Consider the following 26,999-nt stretch of genomic DNA (forward strand, 5'->3'; position numbering starts at 1 on the left):
CCGGTCAGTTTTAATAATGGGGCGCCCTCCGACCGCCTGCCATTGTTTAGGTTATCCAACCAATCCCCTTTTGTCGTCCGGGATTTAGGTGTTAATCATAGGACCATGGTATTTATCGACCATTAGCAACTGCAGAATGGAATCACCAGAGTCTCAATTCCTGGCCCAGACGAACAAAGGGTGCCCAAAGTGAAGGAAGGCTAGGGCTGGAGCTCATAACATCTAACCGGGCCATAGCCAGTGCTGATTTTAACCAATCTTCTACTTTCGGGGGGAGGGGGTCTTTCCACCTGAAACATATCTCCCTTCGGGCCAGCAAAATCAAACATAATAACAGCCCTCTGAGTGGTTGAGCCAAACAAGCAGTGGACACCTGGTCATTGGCAAAAAAGATCAGAGAGCCGTTCAACACGATATCTATTCCGAAGGTCATACATAAGTATCTGCACACCCCTTCCCAATATTTTCCTAATTCAGCGCATTCAAAAAAGATGTGTACGTCGTTGGCTTTAGGGAGGGAGCACCTGGGGCATCTCGGCTCCGGGTCTGGGGCAAATTTCGAGATCTTCTCCGGAGTATAGTAAATTCGATTAGAAACAAAAAAGTGATTTCTCTTCAGACTGGCAGATTTAGTGTATTTATAAAGCAGGGTCATGGAGGGTTCCAGGAGGCTCCCAATATCCGGTTCAAAAGGAGAGTCATTCCAGGCTGAAACCTGATGAGGAATACCAACGTCATCTGCGTTGATCAGGAGCCTGTACCAGATAGAGATTTCCTTCTTAAGATATTGAATGTTCTTGAGAGCATCTTCCACCTCACCATTTCCCCTTAGGTTCTCCTTCTCCGTTTCAAACCATGATTTTAGTTGAATAAACTTGAACCTCGAGAACCCCGAGCCTATTCTTGCTTTCAATACCTCCCAAGGATGTATGCCATTTTCATCCCCCAACTCAGACCAAGTCGCGACCCCGGCTCTTTTAATTGGGAGTGCCATACTATCCTGGAGGCAGGGGGGGGTCCCCGGAGAGTCCCAGATCGGTGCCTGATCGGAGTAGTAACCTATCCCACATTTGGAGCGGATGAAATACCAGACCTCCAAGGCATTTTTGATCACCTTCAGCCTTACTCGTTTGAAGAATTTTGGGGCGCCAAACTTGTAGAGAAACCCTGCTTTATTCCCCCCGCCTTCAGTGCTGACCGACTCCCCCAACAACTTACCCCAGGCACATGCAGTTGGTACCCCTAAAAGCATTCTGATAGCCTTAAATTGAAAGGCAACCAGATAGCAGCGAATATCTGGAAGGGCCAATCCCCCTTTTGCTAGGCGGCGCCTCAATTTTTTCCAAGATAGCCTAACGCCCTTCTCACCCCAGATGAAACTCCCGATTTTACTTTGTGCCTTTGAGATAGAGTGTTTAGGGAAACCTAGAGGAACCGCGTTGAACAAGTACGTTAATTTCGGGAGGATAGTCATTTTAACTAAATTCACCTTCCCGAAGATAGTCAAGGGGAGGTTCCTCCACCTTGCAAACAGCTGGTCAATTTCATTTATTATTTTCCCTATATTAATAGATGGAATTTTCCCCAGATCTTTCACTATAACTATACCAAGATATTTACATGTATTGCTGGTAACCCCACTCCACTGATCTATGTTCCAACACATAACCTCCGTCTTCGTGGGGTTAGCCAGATATCCTGAGACTGCTCCAAAATCTTCCAACAGAGCCCCGACCTTTGGCAGTGTTATCTCGGGGTCATCTGTGTAGATGATTATGTCATCCGCATATAAAGCGATTTTAGAGCGATATTGCTGTGTCTTAAACGGAGGTATGGTCTCATCCAGCCTTATAGCCTGGGCAAGAGGCTCAATATAGAGGTCGAACAGCAAAGGGGAAATAGGGCAACCCTGCCTGGTCCCTCTTTGGATAGTGAAACTGGGAGTAAGTGCACCGTTGATAAGGATCTTAGCTGAAGCATCCTGATAGCACCCTCTCAGAGTGTGAATAAAGATTGGGCCCAATCCCATCTCCTCCAACACCTCCCAGAGGTAGACCCAGCACACCCTGTCAAAGGCCTTGGCGGCGTCTAGCGCGACCACTGCCAGGGGTTCGAGTCTAGAGATCGCCAAATCGATGTTCCCAATAAGTAGCTGAGTTTGTTCTTGGATATGTCTCTCAGAAATGAACCCTTTTTGGTCTGTATTAACCAATCCAGGGGCTAGCTTGCCCAATCTCCCTGCCAAAATACCCATGAAGATTTTATAGTCCGCATTTAGCAGGGAGATTGGGCGATAGGAATCTGCTTTAGCTGGGTCTTTCCCTGGCTTCAGGACCAGAACAATGATTGCCTCCCTCCATGAATTGGGAACTTGACCTGTAGAGCTATAGATTGACTGAAAAAGGGATCCCAAAACAGGGATGACTTCCTCAGAGAGAGATTTGTACACCTCGTTTGGGAGGGCATCAATACCAGAGGCTTTGCCGTTTTTAGACTGCTTTATTTGAGTTCTTATCTCCTGCAACGTAATAGGGGAATCGAGGAAGTCTTTGTTGGCCTGTGTCAGCGTGGAGAGGGATTTCGAGCTCAACCACCCACGTATTTGTTGTTTAGAAGGAGATAAGTTCTCCCTATATAGATCCGCAAATAGGGTGAGTATAGTATTTTGGATGTCGCCTATATCTGTGGATCTATCCCCTTGGTTATTTATCACCAACTCAGCTATGTCATTCTTCGAGCGTTCCGATCTCGCTTTCCACGCCAAAAGTGCCCCGGCCCTCTCGCCATATTCATAGTTCTCCATCCTATTCCTATCCCATTGCTTCTTGCACTTCTCTTCTAAGATGCCTCTATAGCGTTGTCTTGCCTGTTCAAGATCAAGTTCTACCCGCGACTTCCTTTGCCCATCTGGGGAGTTTGAAAGCCTCAAAAACTCGGCTTCCAGCAATCTGATCTTTTCTTCGCCCAGTTTCAATGCACTTCCCTCGGAACGATTTTTAAAACAAATGAGACTGTGCAGTCGGCCTCTTAGATTAGCCTTGAAGGCATCCCACACGACCTCAATGGCAGCTGAACCAATGTTGGTGTCAAAAAACTCCGAAGATGATGTTTTAACTGCCTGAATCAAATCTGGGTCGTCTAACCTTCCCCTGCTAAGTGTCCATCTCGATTGAGATTTTAAAGAAAATTTTTTGATGGAACAAAAAACGGGGGAATGGTCCGAAAGATGGCTAGGAAGAATGGATATGTCGGAGTCCTTGCCAAGTAGGAGCTTACTAGCTAAGAGGTAGTCAATCCTAGAGGAGTGATGGAATCTCTTGCTATAAAATGTATATCCAGCCCTATCACCTTTCAAAAACCTCCACACGTCTACCAGGCCAAGGTCATGCATCATATTCTTCATTGCCCGTCTAACAAGAGGATTCGGAATTGAACGAGCCTGATTTGACCTATCTAAATTGGGATCTAATAAAGCGTTGAAATCTCCTCCAACAATTATTGGAGGAGGTAACAACATAAGCTTAGATTGCAGCTTAACAATGTAAGAAGGATCGTCAATGTTAGGACCATAAAATGAAGCGCATGTTAAAACAGTGCCCCCAAAGTCCAACTGCGCTATCAACCATCTCCCTGATTTATCAGTCTGGATGGATTTAATTGTACAAGTTATCCCCCGTTTAACTAGAACAGCAACCCCACGGCTATTTATACCTTGGTCCGAAACACCATATGCTTTTATCCAAGGGACTCCTGAAAACAATTTATCCGACTCCCCAATGGTCAGATGGGTTTCCTGTAAAAGACAGACCCGGGCTTTCGCGAGTTCGAGATATTTCATAATCAGCCTTTGCCTCCTAATACATCGTAACCCATTTACGTTCCATGCAAGAAGGCCCATACCGGTCTGGTCTATAGTTACATCAGCCATCGTATACAACGCCCCTCCACCTTGGTGTTGTTCCAAAGATTAAATCGCTAAAGTAAGATGAGGTTATTTTAGTTTTTTCATTTTTATTTGTATTTTTATATTCTCCCCTTGCCCAACCCAAGTGACCCCCCCCCAAAGATCCACCCCCCTCCCACATCCCCGTGCCTACCCCTAAACCCATGAGGAACCCTCCCTTGAAGATGGGTGAACCCAATCGGTCGCACTCACCTCGGGTTCAGCTAAAAAATATACTAGGGGAAAAGAGAAGAGGAGGAGGGAGTAGGAGGAAAGAAGTGTAACAAGAGATATATAATGCCCAATAAGAGACCCCTCACTAACCACTTGATGATCCTCACTTTCCCTGCTCTGCCCTCCTTAATCCTGCCATAAAAAGATCTACCTCTTCAACTGTATGTAGTAGGTGCATTTGATTATTATGCATGGCCCTCAGCTTAGCCGGAAATTTCAGTTGCACCTTTACACCCAGGGACCTCAATTCCTCCAGTCTATTGCCCATTTCCCACTGCCTTGTAGCCGTTATGTGAGAAATGTCCGATCTTATTTGAAAGGTGAATGGATCCGTACCATTGGGGGAAAAGGTCAAGGAGCCCTCCTTAAGACCGAGTGACAAAACTAGCTCTTTTACTGAGTAGGAGAGGAAATTGACCAGAATCTTCCGGGGTTTCTGTTTTTTCGGGTTTATTCTGTAGGGATCTCGGTGAATTCTTTGAATCTCGGACATTAAATTAATGTCAGGCTGATCCTTCAAAACAGACCCCTTTAGTATAGAAATAACAAACCCCTTTAAGTCCGAACCTTCCAAGTTCTCGGGAATATTAAGGAGTCTCAGATTGTTCTTCCTGGAGTGGTTTTCCAGCCTTTCGATATCGTCCTTCAGAGCCTTTTGTTGTAAGGTTAGCTTCCCTACTTCCTTAGTGGCCTCACTTATGGTGTCTTTAATGCCAGGTATTTCTGCTTCAAGAAGGCCCGTCCTAACCACCACCTCATCAAGCCTCTGAGATAGAATTTCACAGGAAGCCTTGATTGCTGCCTGATTGGCTTCAGAAACCGAGAACCTTCCCGCAAGTTCTGCTTGGTTAAGTTCCGATACCTTAAACCCGCTTAACATCTCCTTCTTCATAGCAATCAATATGTCAGACAGGGAACGTGCTTCGGAGCCATCTCCTGTTTCCGTGCTTCCAGCCTCAGCGCGCCCAAGAGGGGCTCCCGTTACAAGGTCTCTAGGGGGATCGTTGGTCAGCGCGGCCCCTTCTTCATCCCCTGACCCCAAGGCATTAAACCTATTTGAGAGGGTAAAACCTTGTTGCGGGGCCTTAGATGCTGGGCAATAATGATCTATAGAAAAGCGGACACATCTATATCACGAAAGAAAAAGATTCTGCTCAACAACATCCTTCGAAATAAAACAAGTATGTTAAAAGAGGTCAAGTTCAGTTTGAAAGCAGCATTTTTATGAGGTTTTCTTCATTACTTCTTTAAACGATCATTTCTAATCATGTGTTCACAATGGCCTTTGTGTAAGTTGAAGAGTTAAACACGAAGATTTATGCAACAATTATTTATTATGAAATAGCGTGTTCCTGGAAAGGTCAAGAATGAACATTTAATGCATACTTAAGCAATTCTGGTCATGGCGGGAGCACGGGTAAATATGGTTGCCTAGTGCAATGTTTTAATTTAAACACAGTTTTCATTAAAAGCCTATGCATTCATTCTGAGCATTTATTATACAATCATATTTTCTTGATATTATTAAAAATGCACCCTCAAACTCCAAATATGGACTAATTCTCCCTATTGTCTGTAAATAATTGCCTTCAAGATATAAGGCCAGACCACTCACTCATAGATTCATGAAGTATCTTATCATCTTGTAACAGTTTCAGATCTACAGTTTCTGACCGATCAAGCGGAGAGTTTAACACCATGTTCAAATCTCCCCCAAGTCTTTTGTCAAAAGATGCAAAGTGCCTAGAATGGCCCAGGAGGAAGTTTATTTTTTCCCTACAGAGCCCACTATAATTACAGCGTCCTTTATTTTCAGTTTTGAAAATACTTATTTGCTGAAGTAGGGAGTACAGGAAAAAATGTCCATATCAGTAGATCTACTCCCTCTCTACGGTGTTCCAGCGGGGCTGTCAGCATTATCTGAACGACTGGGATGTTACATGCATATATCACCATGCCTACCCATGCCACTTTCTGGGGAGGTTATGTGTGTTTGTCACAAAGCTAAGTCTGGTTGCTTTGATTCCTGGAATGTGATGTATTTTTTTCTGTTTTAGAACGTGTGTGAGACCGGTAACATTAAGGGATCCATGGATAGAGGTTCCATAGGCATTAGCACTATGTACGTGTGGTGTAGGTGGTCCAGGCGATCAATTTCCTTTGCATGAAGTGAGTTTGATTAAAAGGACATTTTCTTTCTATATCTGGTTCTTGCTATGGGGTAGTAGAGAAGGTTGCAGGTGCGTATCTTGGTTGCCTGTTGTTTTTAGGGGACTAAGGATTGGTGCGGAGCTACCCTGTGGTCAGACGGGTGTGGTATTAATTGGACTGTAAGCATACCATTCTTGAGGGTGAACATCCTGCAACTCGGGTGTCCTGGTGCTGCCTATCAACCTTACTCATAGAACAAGGGCACTAAAGTGGGAACATGAAAACCCCCTCATGAAAACATATGACATACTTTATGTAAATGAGGTGTGTCCCCAAGCTTTTCATATTTCTGTTGATTCTCCTCCCTACATCTCTCCCCTCCCCTTGGCCCTCGGTGAGTCAAACTAGCAGTTACGGTTACATATTCTGAAACGTTGCATAGTCCAGGTAGTTGGAGTTCCGTATTCAGAGAACCATCACCCGGGTGTGAGTTTACCCCTCTCTCTTCTTTTGAAATAGTTGTCTGCTATAATGCTGCACCCTCCACTCACATCACCAGTGCATATGTTATCCCATCCCACAATGCAGAATCCTTCCCCTGTGGTAAAGTTCCACCTCTTCCCATTTCTAGACCAAGATATGCATGATGTCTTCAGCAGGGAGCGAGACTTGTCCCTAGGTGATCCGGAGTCTGTTTCTACTGTTGCCACATTTTCCAGTCTCTTTTATTCCTCTCTATCATTCATGTGTGTTGTTATTGGTGAGGACATACTTGCCACAGCATGGTGTTGAACATTAGACTATATGTCCATGTCACACTGATCTAGAAAGTTAAGAAAATGTTCTAGGTCTTCAGGTTTGTCATCATCTTTAGTACACTCTTTCACAGTGATCGGCATCGTGGCTGGTTCTAATAGTCCATATCTGATGCCCCGTTTGCACAACGGTGCCCAGAGCACCAAACATCGCTTCCATTTAAGGTTTGTTTCTTATGAGAAATCTTCTGTAAGGTATACCTGTTAATTCAAATAAGAATAGGATCCGTGTTTTTGGGCCTCTGAGATTACATGATGGACTTGTTGGTGCCTCAAAAAGCAGACAAGGGTTTGCTAAGATGGATTGGACTTCTGATGGTTCTGGCGACTTTGTGCTCTGTGTGCTGTTTGGAATTCTAATGTCGGTTCCAACGTCATATTCATTAATGTGGGAAGAAAGTTTAAACATCATATCATCTTTTTCTTGTTGCTCTGGAACTCTGAAATTGTTACATTGTCATGCCAGTTACGGTCTTTGAAATCCACTACTATTTTATGCAGTTTCCGCATTTCTGGAACCCATTCCGGAAGTGAGTCTATACATATTTCCAAATCCAACACTCTTTTTTCAGAGGTGTCTAACCGGCTGTTAAAGGTCACTGTGTCTGCCCATAGCGATTGTACATCGGTGGCCGTCTGTGCGACTGCAGTGCCAAAGATTTGATGACGACTTTTATGTCAGCCAGTTCTTTGAGCCAACTTTCCAGGGTGGACCTGTGCCCAGAGATCCCTCTACCATTGTTTTAGCTTGTGATAGCGATTGTGCTGCTGTTACTTCTGAGAATAGCAGTTGTTGTGCATTCTCCTGTTTCAACTTGAGGAGCCGCTTAAAAGGAGGAGGAGGGGGCAGAGATGTCAAAAACGGTTAGATTTGAGTGTGCCTCACCTTGCATTACACCAGTGTTTCTGCCAGTCATTGGTGCGCTCCACCAATCTGCGGAGATGCCATGGGGTCTCATGCAGTGATGACTCACATGGCATTTTGAGTCACCTTTCCATGCATTTCACAAATCTATCCCTCTTATATTGCCCCTCCCCCTTCAAATGTGTAGTGAGTAGAATATCAGTTTGACATCTACCAGAAGATGGGTGTGTGGTTTTGGGTAACCTGTCTATCCGTGTTATATCTCCTCTGCCATTAGTTTAGGCTGAGTGGTCGTGTCCATTCACTTCAGTCAGACAGATGCCTAAAATAAAGATGGTCACCACTGGCATTCCGCCCTAGTCCTCTCTCTAGTTCGAATACAGGTCTGTCGTGCTGAGCTGAGTCTCTGCACCAGAGATAACATTCGTAGTTGTGTCAAAGTAATCCAGGCCTCCTTACACCGCTGATTTGTAACTCCTTCATGTTGCGATTGTGTGTTCACCATTCTCAGGCCTTTTAGAGCACTAGCAATGGGGTCAGGTGGGACAGTGTTGCCACCAAACTACTTTGGTCAGCTAAGGGGTCCACCTGCATGGTGGAAGGGGGCATTGGGGGATCCAGCCTTAGTGTCTCTGGCTTCTTGATGTGGTTCCCACCCGTGCTGCAATTATTCCAGCCTCAGGCCATTCTTCAGCTTTCGCAGTTGGGTACTAGCGCATTGTTTTACGATGCGGTGGGAAGATTGAGGGGGGCCCTCTTCCCTAGTGCATCAGTTCCTCCTGGCACTACAACACGTATTGCTGTCACCTCTGTGCATCACAACAGCACAGTGGCGTAGCTAGCACTTTGCCCACCGTGGCGGTCCCTGCCTTTGCCGCCCTGCGCCGAAGAGCAGGGGGGGGTTGAGGTTACAGGTTGTCGATGAATCCTGTGTAAGATGGGGTCGGGGCAGGCCACCGCCCCCAAAACTCGTGCATCCCAGGGCGGACCGACCCCCCTTACTACGCCACTGCAACGGCATTGGTGTCAACCCAATAGAAAAATTGGGAAGGTATCAGTTGGAAGCTTCAGCAGTGCCAGCCATTGTGCTCGGCTCCACGCTCCCACCTGCCAGGAAATTCCATCAAGACTCCACCACAAAAACTAATAGTTACATGTTATGTTTAATGACATGGTTGGACCTTTTTTGTTTTATTCAAACGGATAATTTCAGATACTCCTTGAAAGATTTAACAAACTATGGTTCAGCTTCTTTACCATATGTACAAATTCTGTATTGCTTTTGTATGTAATAGGAACTGGCACATATCAGAAAGTGTACTCCTCAAAAAGGCAATGTCAAATAACTTTTAAATCACATGTTAATGTTAGTGTCCAGTAGTGTCAATGAATAATCAAGAGGAAATACTCTTAGTTACCTTTCAAATTCGGGATTACTCTGTGCAGTGTAGTTATACTTACTTTTCCCAGGTCTCACTTTCAAATTCATTATTCTAAGTTGCATTGTTGTGTTCACACTTCAAGATGATGGTTGAGTTAACCTGAAACCAGAAGTAAAGTGTATTTTAGTTTATTTCCTGCACATCTTTATAAAGAATAAATTGTGTAAACACTTTTGAGACCTGTTCTATATGTATTGATTATTCTTTGTAATCACAGGGCTTTACACCAAAATTCTAAAAATGTACAAAATTAGAAGAACTTATAGGCAAAGAAAATAACACAATTGATTAATAGCAGGGCAGTGTTATCAAGCTTTAGGGAACAAATGGGATTACAGAAATATAGCAAAGACGTGGCAGATGAATATCTGGTTCCAGGTAAAGGACTCCAGAGTTATGCTACGTTTGTGGAACACACTAAAAGGGTCGGGTAGACGTGAGACCATGCAGTCTAAACTGTATCCCTTCCTTCCACGTCTGCCACAACTTGGTTGCCAATTTCAGTTTTTTGCAACGTAGTATCCACTTGTCAAAAATATAAACATGAATGTACCGGACTGTATTCTATCACATTGGGTTAAGTATCTTTCTGCTTTGCACAGAGCTCCACTGCTCTTTGGGACCAGGGCTGCACTTCAATATCCTCTATAAAATAGAGGAATATAAAATCTAACTGGGAAAAGGAATAGGGACTAGAAAAAAATACAGGAAAAGTTAAGGTAAATGGGTAAAAACAAATGCATCTGACTACAACATTTTAGAAAATCAAAGACTAATGGCAAGATATGCTAGCAAAGAGAACAAGCATTTACAATGGAATAGGTCTTGCATTTGCAACAATTTGAGCTGTTGGCATTGTAAATGACAATGCCTTTTATTTACGTGTTAAACCTGCAATAATAAAAGACATTGTTATTTACAATACCAATAGGTAAAAGTTTGGAAAATGTGAGACCTATTGCATTACAGAGAGCGCGGTGTCCCTGAAACAGGCGCCGCGCTCACCATTAAAGTAAATAAAAATGAAACAGAGTGTGGTGTCCCTGAAGCGGACCTACGCTCACCATTAAAGTTTTAAAATTAAATGAAAAAGAGCGTGGTGTCACTGAAGTGGGCCTACGCTCAGCTTAAATGTTTTAAAACCAAGACGCGGCAGCCATTGTCCCGTGATTGCTGTAGGGGGTGGGGGGAGGGGACAGCCACTTTTAAAGATAAAGCACACATAGCGCTCCACACGAGAAGTGGCCTCCATTGTCCCACAAGTGCAGTGTGTGCGTGCTGCAAATACAAAAAGCAGCCGCCATTATCCCCAATATTCATTAAACAAAATAGTGCTTACCGACTTATAATGCAGACTGTGTATCAAGTAAAATGTCCAGTCATCATGGGAGGTAACAAAATCAAACAAGGCGGTACCAAGGAGGGACTAACAAACCTATTCACAAATGAAAAGCAACCATTTAGCAAGGACAGTAACAGGAGCCAATTATAAAGATGGGCAGAGAAATGGGCTTGTATGCCATACCTCAATACAGCATGCTGCAGAGCAATGCGTGAGCTGCCCAGGCTCGACCTAAAAAACGGTTAGATGGGGTATATGAATGACACAGATGTTTGGAACACTATGGGAGTTGCAGAGGGAATTCAAGTTTTTTCTGAAGAAATCAATGTTATAAAAATAATATCATAAAGGTTTGAATGAGATGCTTTAATGAAGAAATATTGAGAGAATACAATTTTCAAAGATGATACCATTTGCGGTATAAAGAGGCAAACTTAAACATATGGGAAACATCAAGAGAACATGAAAATTTCAAGACAATGAGGATAAAGTGATGAAGGGAAAGGGATTGGCGAAAGAGAATTGCAAAAAGGAGCAATTCATTCAGGTGCTCATGGGCAGTATCAGAGATTTTACTATATAATAAGGTATTCAGTAAAAAGCAATCAGCTGTGACAGCAGAGAACATAACCTAAAGAACAAGGAAAGAAAAGCCTTTATTGAAAAGAGTAGAAGTGTGATAACCTAGGAGAATAAATCAACGAAAACGGAAAATTATCAGTCGAACAAGTGGGACTGACGCCATTTGGACATGAAAAGCACAATATCAAAACCCGGCAAAACAGAATAAACTAGCTCTTTCAAGTTTAATTGAAAAAGTAAATTAAATTACAGTGCTAATGTGCCACCAGTCAGCGAGAGGTGAGATGGAAAACCTTGTCAAACTTTGAACCAGTCTTGCAGGAAATCATGCGGAAAGTGAATACCTGTTCTAAGAGCACAGGGCCAGGGAATATGTCTCCCCTACTACAAACAAGTCACGGTCAGAAAAGGGAGGAGGGGATGGTGAAGATAGGGAGAGGAGAAACTTTGGCTCTTCAAAAAAGAGCATATAACACAGGAGGAAGTGAAGCTGTGCACATTTGACAGCCCACTGTGAAGTACTTGATTTACTGACACAAGATCTGCCACATCTTGATGTTCTCCAAGTAAGCCACAGGATCCAGTCAAATTGAGTTGCAATCTTTATGGTCGTCGGTCAGTAAACTTAATTAAATGATGTCATTTGTTTTCTAATAAACTCAATTACACTTATTGTGGACAGAGGACCGTCGCCCCGCTGCATGGCCTCCCCATAGACGCCTGTCTGGTAGGTGTCCCAACCAATCACAAGGCTGCCATTGCAGTGTTGTGATTGGCATATGGAAGGGGAGGGAGGCTGCCTACTTCCTGGGACTCGGAGCCTAGACAACACGATGCGGGACCAGACCGAGCAGGCAGAGGTAAGTTTAAAGAAAAAAGAAATGTAATTAACCCCCCAGAACCTCCCGCATAACCCCCTCCCCACGCAACTCTACGAGTCATGCCGGCCACGACTGATCTCTGCATAGAAACAGCTTGCAGACAAAAAGATAACCATAGGCTGCTTCAAAAATAATTACGTTTGCAGGGAGTATACATACATAACATAACTGTGCCAGCAAAAACTGGACAGAGATCTATCATGCTTGTAGATATTGAGGGACATAAAACAGTTAAGTTGCAAGAGGATGTTGGCTTGTGAGCTGTAACGTCATAGCAAAGCTTTCAATAATCTTTTCAAAACAAAGTGATAAAGTTGTTTCCTAAGAGCACATGACCAGGGAAAACAAGGCGCCTGTACATTGAGGACCAAAGTTGGCTGTGAGGAGAGGGGGAAAGACAGAGATAAAGAAAGACAGAGAAGAGCGAGACAGACAAAGGGTAAGAGCGAGGGAGAGAGACAGAGAGCGAGAGAGAGAGTGAGAGAGTGAGAGAGGGGCAAATGGAGAGAGAGTCGAGGTATTTGGCTTTGAATAGAAAAACATATTTATTAAGAGATAGGGAAATTATGGAGATATTGTCCTTCTCTGGAGAGAATCTGGCAAATAGGTGAAGGAACTGGAGTCTGGTTAACTAGAATAAGAGATTAGAAGAAGGGAAAAGATGATTCAGGAGCGGTCTATTTTGAGGACAGATGCCACCATTATATAATGAAAGATTGAAGAAAGGTGATGGAAGAGTAAAAAGAGTAAAATTATAAGGAAAGCATGAAGTGATGAGGTGGAAACTCAGAAGTAGGGCTCGATTGGAATGAGAGATGTTAGATTTAGAAACAAAAGTAAAGGATGAACAAATAATTGATATATAAGGAATGAAAAAAATAAATATAGTGACTAAAAAAACATAATATTTATTAGTGAAGAAGCTGCTGTAGAAATCTTTACCAGGGATTCTTGAAGCAAGAATTAGACCGCTAGGGAAACATGCGAGTAGGTGACTGGACATAGAAAGAGATGGTGAATTTAAAAACAGTGGGGGTTGGTAAAAAAAGATTTACACTACACATTCTGATAATATTCAATCTATTAACTCACTAAACATGCAGAAAAACTGCTATCAGTGGGATTAATGTAAGCAGAATTACTGCGGCCATCGTTTTACAACATAGCAACTGCAATTCTCCCAATGATTAATTTAATGCATCATCCTGGAACTGGTGGGTTTTATATTACTTTCTTACACTGAATCAAGTCAATGGTCCTTATCATTGTGCCTTCTAATAAAACACAAGGAGAAAATGTACATTTATATTAATATTTATGCCTTTGGTCATAAGGAGAGTAGTACTAAAAAACAATTATATTGGATGGGATGTACAACTGTGCCTTCCTGGACTTGATCCTTGGATTGGCTATACTTGCAATTACTATCACAAAGAGCTGTGCAAATAGGAGACTTTAACTTCTGGATGGACAGATCAGACAATATTTCATCTCTGAATCTTATTGGGGCTATGTAAATCATTTAACTGAAACAACTCGTAAAAGTTATACAAAGGTACACATTTGCAAACCAATTTTACAAAGTAAGCACCTCTTTGTAAACTTGATTTCCCACCTATGCTATACAGGAAGTCTATTGCTTCAAACACTACTGTGCTTTGTGCACTTAAACACAAATAGACATACAACAATGTTTCTATTCAAATATATACAAAAAATATATTAAAACAGCATTTTCTTTTTTTTTAAGTTACAATTTAATAGGAACAATGATACAACATATATAAAAAATATTTCAATACGACTCCCACTCTTACCAACATACAAAGCATCTACAATGTACACTCCTTGCAACTTTTATTATTGTCAAAACATGTACATAGTATCCACAGTGACCACTTTGAAATTAGACACAGTGCTATGATAGTATTCGATTTCACCTTCACCTTCTTCAGGATAAAAAGATCATTCAGGACATATACATAAACAATAGTAGTCAGTGTATTTACATTGGCGTCAACTCATTACAATGCTCTCAAAAGAAACAAAAATTAATCTCTTTCCTTTGAAATGGTATTCAGATGTTTATACACCTGTACTTTTTTCAAAGTAAGAGAAAGACATCAATTTTATATTTGTTTGTTATGAAAATTTTGAATGCATATATATGAATCATGTGAAAGATCATTAAATTATAAAGATTGTTGTATTTTGGGTTTGAATAGGCAGAATATACTTGTGATGGAAACTGGGTATGAAATTGGGTTTGAAGCAACAACCTTCCAATATAGTATATGTGCCTCATCACGTTTCCATGGGGAGCTCACTTTGATTGGTCCTTTAGAACTCTGTCCCTTTTGCTGATAGATGGGTTACTCGTTTTCTTTTGTTCGAAAAACTCCATATATACAGCAGGCCGCACTCTAGATCTTATTTTCACACAAAACACCAATATGTTGCAAATATCAACATCAGAACTGCTGTCCCTCTGTCCTGCGATTACCCAACCAATTATATAATATTACCTACCAGCTTTCAAGATTCCAAACCTGGATGAGATTTGTGAATGTGCAAATAAGACTAAAGTTTCAAATATGCATGTTCAGCCACATCAAGCTTAAGTCGTCAAAAACATCCCTCCCTAGTTACCTCTAGAAAACACGGATATATTTATTAATAACCCCCTCAAAGAACACTCCCAATCGAAAGAAACTTATGTCTGATTGTAAAATATTGGATTATTAATTGAGGTGAGCGACTACTCTCCTTAAGAAATTATCACAACTCTTGTCAGGGTGAACCCTGAAAGTCACTAAATTAGCCTGAGCTCAACCACCTGGTAAAACTGGCTTAATTTAAGGCAATGTGCAAAGTATTCAGGCCAGACCAAAACAGTAGTAAAGAATGACACCAAGCAATAATAATCCCAAACCAAATTAGAAAAATAGAATAGAATTTAACAAACAAAGTGATACCAAAATGACAAGAATTCAATAAGGAGAACCAGAGATATGAATTTTAAATATATAAGTAGAATTAGCAAATAGTGCTAAACACCAATGATAATCTATAGACACAGAAATGGGTCCTAGGCACAACTTCAGGCTCACCCTGATATAGCGCAGATTGGCTATACCAACCAGGTTTGTCCTAGTGAAAGATTTTAACTTCAGATTTAGATCTTGGCGGGATTCCTGTCACCTCCCTCTGCTACCCCCTCCCCCGTGGCAGTGGTTACAAGTACTCCGTCAAGGTAACAGAGTCCCACTCACCCGCTGCATTTAGATGTTGGCTGACTGAACCGCCGACCCATCAACAGGCTGTTTCCCATCTGGTCAGCGGTGCACCTCTGTTGACGCAGCAGACTCCTCTGTTGGCTAACTACGCTGTCGCCATCAGGCCAGCGAGTTAGCGGTGTGCCTATTTAGATTTCCCCATTGTGCTGGAGTTCTCATAGCAGCAGATTCCTGATGGAGTGAGTCTCTGGTGGAGTAGAGACTGTTAAGTACAACTTATTAATGTGTCACTATACACACATGTTGTGTTTGTTTCAAAAATATATCTAGGTATTGTGTTATTGGACTGAACCTGGTGGCCAAAAGAGAAATATCTGACACCCAACCCCACCACCTACGCCAAAAAACTTGGATTTATATTTGACAGCAAACTAAACATGACCACCCAAATCAACGCTGTCACTGCCTCATATATGTGAAGACGCTGAGGAAAGTTTTCAAATGGCCCCCAATAAGGACCCAGAAAACCGCACACATGCCCTAGTAACAAGCAGGATATACAACAGGAACATCCTCTATGCCAGGATCAACAAAAGCTCACCAGAAGGCTGCAGAACTTGGGAGCCAGAATCACTCCCAACCTGCCACATCGCACTCACATCACACCATGCCACACATGAAGGTGCTCCACTTGCCCCATACACAAATGAGTACAATTCAAACTTCTCACCCACACTTTCAATGCACTACATAACACTGACCCAACATACCTCAGCAATCGCATCTGCTTTCATAAACCTTCCAGACACTTCCACTCATTCATACTCCTACTTCCACACATCCCACATATATGGAAAATGAGATCCGGGAGTCAAGCTTTCTCCTACATCACTCCGAAACAGTGGAATGACCTGCAAACTACACATATGACCCTGCTCCTCACTTGTTGAGTTTCGCAAGGAGTTGAAGAACTGGCTTTTCGAGTAGCCCCACTAGGTACTAGGTTTGGCTAGACTCAAACCTGCTCAGTGCCAGGATACCTTTCTGGGTGAAAGTGAGCTCTACAAATCTATATAACATAACCCTTCAAAGTCCACTTCTTTGTCTTGGGTACAATGGGGAGCAGGTCTAGCCATTAAGGGCTCCGCTCATGTTACAAATGGGAGGTCCAGTCCTCTCCTGTTCTTCGCAGGTCTAGAAAAAGGTCTGTTCAGGTGCCTTGGGGTGACACATTTATGCCTGGCACAAGTTAGTGCATCGGAGTAACTCCTGGGCACATCCTAACCAATGAGAAAAGATCCCAGGGGCAACCCTATCCATGTTTTTCAGCAGTTCTTGTTTGCATCCCTGCAAACCGTCTCAGAATGCCATATTTTATGGCATTTTCAAGATGGTGAAAGTTTCCAGCCACACTAAACCTGGGCTCTGTGGGCTTTAGGTGTGTAGAAGAGTGCTCTATATTGCTCATTAGTATCATCTCACAACTAACAGTAAATCTAGTCGGAAGCACTCACTGTACCCAGAACAAACCCAGAGACAGAATGAATTCTGGTATGACAAAAGCAGAGTGGTTCAGCAATTGGCCTTCCCTATAGGACACATACTCCTGCCACAGGGATAAATAGGTTTGGCTGCTACTTAGTGTAAGAACATATTAATATTACGTTCCTGCTGTCCTACTACAAATACCATGTATGCTGCTTTGTGGACAAGACCTACATAGGTGTAATTTATTATATTTGAACAGGAGGTTTTGACCTATCACAAGGATCAGTTTGGGAGGCTGAATAACAGATTTCACAATGCTACAGTTAGTACTCCTGAAGTCATGTTTGCACTACTACTGTAGTGGATGGTGCAATAGGTGGTGCAGTCCACTTGTGGCACTCAACTGACAGGCTCAGGATATCTTTTATACCATATACCACAGACCTAAGGGTAATTAAAATATACCAACAAGCAGTATGCCAATTTGACTATGTTGAAAGGGGAGCACTTTACTACTGGTTATCAGGGGTTATCAGGGGTAAAGTACACAGAGTTCTAAAACCAGCACAAAATTAAGGTTCAGCAAAAGGCAAAAACTCCAGGGTGACCACGAATAAAAGCCAGATTTCTTACAAAGGTATTGTATGGTGTACAGATGGACAAGAATAAATGTTCTAAAATGCATGCCTCTGCTGTGCTTCAACTTAGGCAATGCCATATGTGTATCTGGGAGATCGATATAATCACTAATAAACTAGAACAGGTTAGCAAAAGTGTTGCAACAGTGAAAGGGCATGGATATCCAGGAATCTCAAAGAGCCACAAATGTGTTAAAGCCGAACACCTCCATGCAGATCGTATGCACTTTTGCAAGAGCTGTGATGAGCTGAAATGTACTTAATTTAGGATTTAGGATTGATCTTTCAGTAATAGATTGAATTGTTGGGTCAAAAAGAAACAGCAGCTGAGGTACATAATGCTCATTTCTAACTAAATTAACCCCTTAATTGCCGACTGATGTTTATATGCGTACATGCCTGTTCTGCATGGACATGGCTCCTTTACATCGTGGACAGCCATGCTGCCTGCTATACGTACAAGGATAAATGGATGATACACAGATCCTCTTAAAAATTGGAAGCAAGCTCAGCAACAGCTCATCATGTCATGATCTTCTTGGAGGAACTTCAAAGCTGGATGAACCTGAATAGCCCAAACCCAGAAATCTTACTTCTACAATCAGTCAACCTGATACCATGGGTCTGCCTCCAAAGCAGTCCCAGAACCGTGTGTAATCTGTGTTTTCTCATCAGCAGCATCCCCTCACGTGAACTCAGTCACTACAAGGCATTTCACTATTTGAGTCTCCTTCAATGCATCTTTCTTTTTTCTCCACCTCCCCTAAAAGGATTGTGCTTGCCTTTACAAGAATGATATCCCACATGGAATATTGCAATAACATATTTACCGGCCTCTGTAAAAACTTGATTGAAAACTTGCAAAGAATTCAAAGCCATGCCTCAAGGCACACTGGTAGTCTCAAGAATAAAAATCATATCGACTTTGCCTTAATCACTACATTGACTAGCCTTCGAAATGTATGGCTATGCTTGGCTCACAAATCTGTTTAGGGCTGTACAACTGGTTACTTTTATAAAGATGTATTCATCCCTGTCAACTCAACAGCATTTGAGATCCACCTCTACAAAGTATCTGGTTGCCCAACCCCTTAAAACTAAAACGATTTGGTGGCAGATTGCTTCACATCCATGGCAACTTACTTTGGAACTTCCTTCTTCCATCATTGAGAGCTAAAGATCACTTCCTGGAGTTTAGGAGAAGGGTTAGGTTTTGCTCCTTCTTTGGCCTGGGATCTATTGATGTTAGCCACTCTACTACCGTATCCATCACAGACGTATCTCCTTCTCAGGTAAAGGCCTATGAATGGCTGTCAGATACCTGTGATTGGCTGTTGGATGCCCAACCCTCTTTGTCAAGAATTTTCCATCTTCCAAGCCATTTTTATTTCCTTGCAGGATTTAATCTCCATGCAGCACTTTATGCATTGCATAGATGTCATTGATGTGTTGCCAACTGTCTCTCACCCCTCCCAATCCCTAAAGACAAAAGTTTGTGGTTTACATGTTTGTCATGGTCAAAGGAAAGGAAGAGTCCATTCAATGTTGTCACAAGATCTATGGGCTCCAACTAGAAAATATCTGCCACTGGAGTCAGGGGCATAGCTTCAGGGGGCACAATCTAGCGAACTCTTCCAGAAGTCAGCTAAAAACAGAACAACAAAGATATTACCTGAACAGGAATATTGTAAAACAGTGAGTTGCATTGCTTTCATACCTGGACTGTTTAGCTGGCCAAGCAAAGCACCCTGGTTGCAGCCTTCACCGACCCCTCCATCTTCCATTGGTAACTATCCTCCTTCACACTCGCATCCGTAAAACATGTAAATATATTCACATGAGATATTCTGATTATCTGGACACACGGCCTCGCTCAGTGCAGTACACTTCAATAATTTCACCGGAAGTCCCCCAACTTGACATTCCGCCCGACCCACGGTCTTCTGCAAATGGATGCGTGCATTACCCAGTCGCTACCCGTGCGCGTGGCTTGAGTTTCCACAAACTTCGAGATTTTAGACGCTCAGGCTACGTATTGGTCGGTCTATAGAAGCAAAAGAAACAGCGGCCTCTCCAGAGCCTGGCAGACTCACGAGAGGAGAGAAAGGTGGCCGTGTCATGCGAAAGGATGGGTAATAGTGGCCGACATTTTCTTCACGGTAATGACTGTGGGGAGTTATTCTACTGAGAAAAGCAAAGGAACCTTACTGAAGGAAGGTCTTTGAGACAGCTTTTAACCGGGGCTGCATAGGAAACGCAGACTTAGAAGTTTGGAACAAGAGTTTAAATAAACAATGAAAAAAGGTGATCTTGATCAAGAAAGGCTTGCGGGGCGTTTTAATGGAGCATAACCTGGGAGAGACGTGCATGATTTATATTAACAAGAAAACAGGGCAAGAAAGAGGCAAGAAAGCTGGACGCCCGGAATTGTGTGAGCGACACATAGTAAGAGAATTTTGCAAAAAGTATTTATGATCCGGAAAGAGAGGGCTGTCAGAGATGACAGGCATGACTGTGGGTGAACTGAATTTGAGGGATACATATAAAACCCCATATTAAAACACAGCGGGATTAAGCTGCTAGCCCTGCATTCAGGTGATGGTTGTGTGACGAAAATCAACCTGAGAGAGACATTTGCGACAGGGACATCTTAAGGATTTTGGGGGCCCTGGGCCAAACATATTTTGGGGGCCCCTGTTCAGAACAGCTTTGAATGTAGGATCCAATTTGATCTCCTGTTTCCCACCCAGTTTCCGCTTCCTCAGCTGGGTTAGCGATCCAGTTTGCATCATAGGCACTAGCCTATACATTCCCAATGTAAACGGACGCGCGCAGCTGACAGCGGTAGGATTTAGAGTTTCCTGCCCTGCTACTAGGTTTTTAATACTTTTTAAATTGTATATGTGTGTCTGAATTACACTGTGCTTTTTAACAATTTCTCCTACCTACGGGCACTTGCACTTTACTTGATTCTTCTTGCCTACACCTCCTTAGCTGCTCCGATTCGCATCTCGCTTTTCCTCCAGTCCTGGTCCACTGTGGCTAATAAGCCGATTGTGCAGAGGGCTGGGGCTACTATCGAGCTCCTCACTTCCACACACGCAGTTTTTATTTATTTATTTAATTTATTATCGGATTTGTAGAGCGCGTAGCTACCCGTGGGCATCCCAGCGCTGTGAAGACTGTTGCAGAGTTCGTGATGAGGTTTATTGAGGGAAAAGCCAGGTTTTTAATTGCTTACGGAATCGCAGCAAGTTGGTTTCCTCCCGGATGGCGAGGGGGAGGGTGTTCCACAGTTTAGGGGCGTTGTGAGCGAAGAGACGACCTCCTGTGCATACTCGTTTAATTCTGGGGACAGAAGCCAGGGAGAGGGCCGCTGATCTCAGCTGTCTGGCAGGTTTGTGCCATTTAATGAATGAGTTTCCGCTTCCTTAGCTGTGTTAGCAATCCAGTTTGCATCATAGACATTAGCCTATATATTCCCGATGCAAACGGACATGCGCAGCAGATGCGCACCACTGGCACGCCGAAGGCGCACCAAAGGCAAGCCCGTCTGCGCCCGGAGGCGTCCGGTGCCAGCCATGCTGCCCAGTTTCCCTCCGGTGAGTTTCTTACACTACATTACAATAGGGAAAAACTGCTTAGCCTTAGGCGGCTACCATTTTGTCAGTGTACAGCGGCTGATCCGAGCTTGGAGGTAGACTTTCGATGCAATAAGTGCAACTGGTCTCACCTCCAGCCTAGTAAACCCACACCCAAGATCCTCCCACGCAACAATAAGTGTAAAAACAATAAGAAAACCGAGGACTTACAGGCCACTCTTTTAAATTGTCGCTGTTAAACCACACATTTATGACCTACTTTTAGACGAACAGCCTGATCTTTTATTTCTCACTGAGACCTGGCTGTCTGAAGCCTCCAACCCTACTATCACCTCGGCCATCCCTAGGGGATATAAAATCCTTAGGAGGGACTGACAGAGTGGGAAGGGGGGCGGTGTCGCCAACATTTGCAATCAAAAACTAAACTGCTCTCACATCCCGATGGAAAACATCGAGGGCGAAGAGTCCTTAGGCTTCCACTGTACCTTATCCCCCTATCAGAGCATAGCTGGTTTTCTGATTTACAGACCTCCCGGTGCAATTGGAAATTTTATTACTATGCTTAATACAGCCACCACCTCCTTGGCCTTAAAATACAACTGCCTTATTCTGGGAGATTTCAATATACATATGGACAATGGAAAAGAACCTCAAACAATTTCCTTGTTGGAGACGCTGCAGGCCTGCAACATGTTTCCATCTATTTCTTCGGCCACCCATGAGAAGGGCCATACCCTAGACCAAATCTTTCACAACTTTGACATACCAGTAAGTCTACCTCCTCCCATTACCTGGTCTGACCACCTCCTATTAAAATGGGTCATTCCCAACTCTGCTTAAGCCCCTCGGGCTAAAGCAGGGCAGAGGGTCCCTAATTACAGGACGTTCCATAAAATATCCATCCCGATGTTAGCAGACGCCCTCGGTTGTTCCTCACCGGAGCTGTCTGGCTGCCCCGGCTCAGACGCCCTCTCAATAGATTCATGGCTCCGAACCAACATTGGTGCAGCGGTACCGGTTGTTTCCCGCTCCTCAAAAAGGTCAGCCCCACCAGCTCCATGGTTTAACGATTCTCTTAAATCTAGCAAAAGAAATTGTAGAAAAATGGAACGGAAATGGCGTAAATCCTATCTACCTGAGGACAGGAAGGTGTATAAAGACACCTTAAAAGCTCATTACATTCTCGTGAAGGCAGCCAAGAAAAACTTCTTTCGAACCAAGATAGAAAATGCCCAAAATAAGAGTAAGGACATTTTTGGCATAGTTAAATCCTTTAACGCCCCGGAAGCCGTCACAAAGGAAGGGACATGCACGGAAGAATGGTCTAGGCAAATAGCTCAATTCTTCCACAAAAAGATCTCCGTGACCCAACAAGCCTTCACTAACATCTCAGAGGAAGAACTGACCTTCTACCTTAGTTCTAATAGCAAATTTCACCTCTTGGATCCTCCATCTTTACTAGCTTTCCCTGGGTTTCAGCTTGAAGAGTCACTGACAGGAGGAGGAGCCAAGATGGCGACCGGGACGGCAGCGTAGACTCCCGGCTCCGTGAACCTCCGCATCCCGCACGGATATCCTGCCTGAGATCCTCAACCTGTGCTGTGTGGTCGTGTCTCTGAAGGAGAGGGGCTCCCGACTGTGTGACTCCGAGGTTTCTAGCTGCGGTATCGCCGGAGAAAACTGCATCGGAACTTTGCGGCCGGTGCGGCCCTGGAGCCGGGACCTCGAGTGGACGTCGTGGCCGGGTGGCAGTGCAACAACAGCGGCCGGTTGTGACTGGGTGGAGTCGGCCCACCGGAGCGGTGCCAAACTCGGCCTACATTTCGGCGTGGTCACTTCTACTGCCAAGCGTAGCGGACCGAGTGCATGTCCGGGGGTGCAATTCTTAGATCCTCCGGTGACTGCCCCTGCCTTGATGGTGAGCTGCCCGGCCGCCGTCCGTATCCTGCCCTGATCATTGCGGGCCGCCCCCGGATCTACGGGAGCTGGTCCGTGGTGGGGACGACTGTTGCCCGTGACCACGCAACGGATAGTTTCTTTGCCTGCCCCCGGAACCCGGTCACCCGCGACGTGGACATCGCGACGCTTGTCCCAGGGTCCCGGCGAGGGTCGGGCATACTTGGCGGCCATCTTGTTGCGATGAAGCCTACCATCCTGTCCGCTGGGTCGCAGCGGGCCTGTGAGGGTGCGACTTTTGGGAGTGTGGCGGCGCGATCGCAGAGAGCTGTGCTGGGGTACGGCGACCTCCTCGAGGCTCTTGGTGCTCTTCACTCCTCCTTGGTTCATGGTTTCGGGGTCTTGGGGAGTAAGCTCGACGGTGTTGCGTCAGAGTTGGGGCAGTGGCGGCCCGCCTGTCCGCACGCACACAGGGACTACTCACACTGCGCACAGGAGGACACGGTGGCGGCCACCCCTGAGGTTAGTGCACAGCTGTACGCTCCGGCCAGTATACTACAGTGTGTTCGTCCTGCTGAGGGCCTGATCTGTCCCGGAGGCGTTGGACCTGAGTGGGATGTGGTGGCCTCGTCCCGTACGTGCCCTCCTGCGACCCAGAGACAACTCCAGCAACTATTGTCTGCTTTGGCTGCTTCTGCCTTCCTGGACCTTGAGTGCAGTGCACATTCTAGGGCAGCACTGGGAAGCCTGTTTCTCCACGCGGCGGACTGTGTTGATGCTCAGAGACTTCCACCCCACCTGTGTGCGTCGCTTCTCGGTCGTTTTTGGACACTCCTCTACCGTGGAACATTGGATATGGTGCTGGGTCGAGGGGTTGACATGGGCAGAATTCCAAGGAGTGGTCAGGGATAAGGCTGATCCTTCAGGGGTGGTCATCTAGTGGACGGGCGGGCTCAGGGGTTGCGTGCTCTCCTGGCATGACTACTAGCATAATAGGTGCCTAATGCTCCCCATCTTGTTTTGAGACGATTGACTTTGTGCTGTTCATTGTTCACGCTGGGGGAAACTTACCGTGCGGGAGGGAGAAGCCGGGGGTATGTTTTTAAGGCCCTCCTCCAGTTTATTAATACTCTCTCTACCCCCCCGTCCGGGGGGGGTTCTTTTCCTACTTCTTTTTCCCTATTCTCCTATATTTCGGGTCTGGTTCCAGGGCGACAGGCACACTGCTGGGGGGGGGGCCATACTCCTCTGCAGAGGTGCGGGGTGGGGGTTGGGGGAGGGGATTCTGTACTCTTTCATCTCTTTTTCCATGGCCTCCTTTTTCTTCTCTGATTCTTTTTGTTTTTCTTTTTCTGGGATCAGCGTGATACACCTCCTTTGCTATGACTTGTTGCCATTTCCTGTGTTCCACAACTTCTGGGGTGTTCTCGGGGAGTTCGGCGGGGGACTGCGGGCGCAACTGTCTATGCTATTCTTCCCCATCCTGATGTTCTTGTGTTTGCGCCATTGACCTAATAGATTGCTGTAAATCGCTAACGTCTATTACTCTGGATACTTGTACTCGCTGTTTGAAAATTGTTTGTCACCTGATCCTTCTACCTTGTTTCATTATAAAATGAAAACCTTTTTCTCCTGGTGCCCTACTTATGCTGTCCACAGTATTAGCATTACGATTCTGCTCCCCGAAGTGCTGCCTGTGTTTATACTTGCCCGTGTTTGATCTGATTGCTTAGCGGCCGGCCCCGGGGGGTTGTAGGCCCATACTTGTTCTTATTGAAATGTCAATAAAGGTTTTCAAAAAAAAAAAAAAAAAAAGAGTCACTGACAGTCCTCCAAAGCATTAAGTCTGGCTCTCCTACCGACCCATGTCCAGCGAATATCCTGAACCTATTAGCTCCCACCATAAAAGCCATGGTAAACCAGCTCTTTAATGCTTCCCTTTCCTTAGGCAACATGCCGAAATTATGGAAGAATGCTAAGATTCTTCCACTGATAAAAAAGGCTAATGCCAAACTAATGGACCCTGCCAACTACAGGCCAATCTCCCTTTTTCCGGCCCTCACCAAAGTATTAGAGCAGCATGTAAACAAGGCCCTCCAAAAACACATTGAAGATGGGAAGCTCCTTCATGAGTCCCAATCCGGTTTTAGGGCTCACTACAGTACGGAGTCCGCTCTGCTGGAAGTGACTGAATTTCTCAAGGGTAAGCTGGACCAGGGAGGCAAGGCTGTTCTGATAGTGCTCGATCTGGCGGCGGTCTTCGATACGGTCCCACATGAGAGGCTCCTGGATAGACTTGCTAACATCAGCCTGGGGGGGACCGCCTTAACATGGATGTCATACTTCTTGGCAAATAGATCTCAGGACATCTGGCTCCCCACATTCTCATACCCGGTTCCGGCCATGAATGTAGGTCTCCCTTAGGGCTCCATTCTCTTTCCTACCCTTTTTAATATATATCTATCCCCCATGCATTTCTGGTAGAGGAAGAGGGCGCCAAAATTGTTTCCTTTGCTGATGACTCAGTTGTTTATTACATGTGAAAAAGGAACCGACTTTGACGGGGCAATGATTAGGTCTTGCCTCACAAACATTTTTAACTGGCTTAAGATCAATCAGCTAACTGCAATCCTGACAAAACTGAAGTTATTTTCTTTGGTAATCCAGAAACGCCTGAATGGAGCTCTTGGTGGCCAAACGATCTGCCGCCCCCACCTCCGGAAAAGGAGAAAGTCAAAAACGCAGGAATTGTCATAGACCAGACACTCTCCATGCGCTTTCAAATCCAAAATCTAACTGGCGCTTGCTTTGGCATACTCCGGATGCTAAAAAAATTCATGCCACTATTAGTGCTTGAGAGCAGAAAGATCGTGGTGTAGGCTCTGGTGACATCAAAGCTTGACTATGTCAACAGCTTGTTCCTCGGTCTTCCCAAATCCCTTATCCAGCGCCTACAAGTGGTACAAAATGTGGCGGCCAGAGCCATCCTGAGACCTAAACCCAGATCTAGTATGACCCCTTTTCTTAAGTCTCTACACTGGCTCCGCATAAAAGAACGGATCCACTTCAAAGCGATGACCATCTTCTTTAAAGCTTTCCACGGCTTAGGAGCTAGCTACCTAAATAAGCGCATTAATCGCTACATATCTAGACCCCTAAGATCTTCCAAGGCCAATCTGGCCATCATGCCTAAAACTGGAGGCAGATCCCTTGGCTTTCTAGGCGCAAAGTTGTGGAATAGGCTCCCTGAGTCTCTGAGGCTAACCACAGGCCTACTCTCTTTCAGGAAGAACTTAAAAACCTGGCTTTTTAATAAATGATGGGTCTTTTACGCACGTTTTCCTCCCACTATCACATGCCAGGACACTGTAGTTTGAGTAGCTGCGTGCTTTATTATATTCACTATTTCATTAGGTCTCTGACAGTGCAAAGGAACACCCGTCCAAATTCTAGGGGCCTTATTTATAAGGCCTTGCTTCACTTTTATGCCATCAGTGCGTCAATTTTTGTGCTGACCGGCAGAGTAAAAAATGTGCCATGTTGCGCCCTATTTACACAATGACACATCTAGGAAGCTGCGTCACTTTGTAAACCCTTGCCCCACATTATACCTGCGCCAGGTATAATGTGCGCAGGGTGGGTGTTCTCCCTCAAAAAGCCTTGTAGAAGTGATGCATTGAAATCTATTAGAACTCAGTACCACTTCTAGGATGCCATTGCGTATATATCTTACACCTGCCTCACAGCAGACGTAAGACTAATGCAGGCCCTTTCACATTGGGCATTTTCAGACATTGGCTATTTGGCTATTTTCAGACACACGCCAGCAATGCATCACTTGCGCCTACAGATACGTCAGAAATACTGACGTATCTGTAACTCCT

At 44.5% G+C, this 26,999-nt stretch overlaps 1 protein-coding gene across 1 annotated transcript in view; it reads right to left on the minus strand.

Annotated features, from left to right (window-relative positions):
* The window catches only part of LOC146855053 (carbohydrate sulfotransferase 1-like), a 180,580-nt gene that overhangs the window by 97,560 nt on the left and 56,021 nt on the right, over positions 1-26,999 (minus strand). The window contains exon 2 of the mRNA XM_085650558.1: positions 9,470-9,549. The gene's annotated coding sequence lies outside the window, so the exon portion shown is untranslated. The remainder of the gene's footprint in view (positions 1-9,469; positions 9,550-26,999) is intronic.

Source organism: Triturus cristatus, chromosome 4_1, assembly GCF_964204655.1.
Source record: "Triturus cristatus chromosome 4_1, aTriCri1.1, whole genome shotgun sequence".
Classification (NCBI taxonomy): domain Eukaryota; kingdom Metazoa; phylum Chordata; class Amphibia; order Caudata; family Salamandridae; genus Triturus; species Triturus cristatus.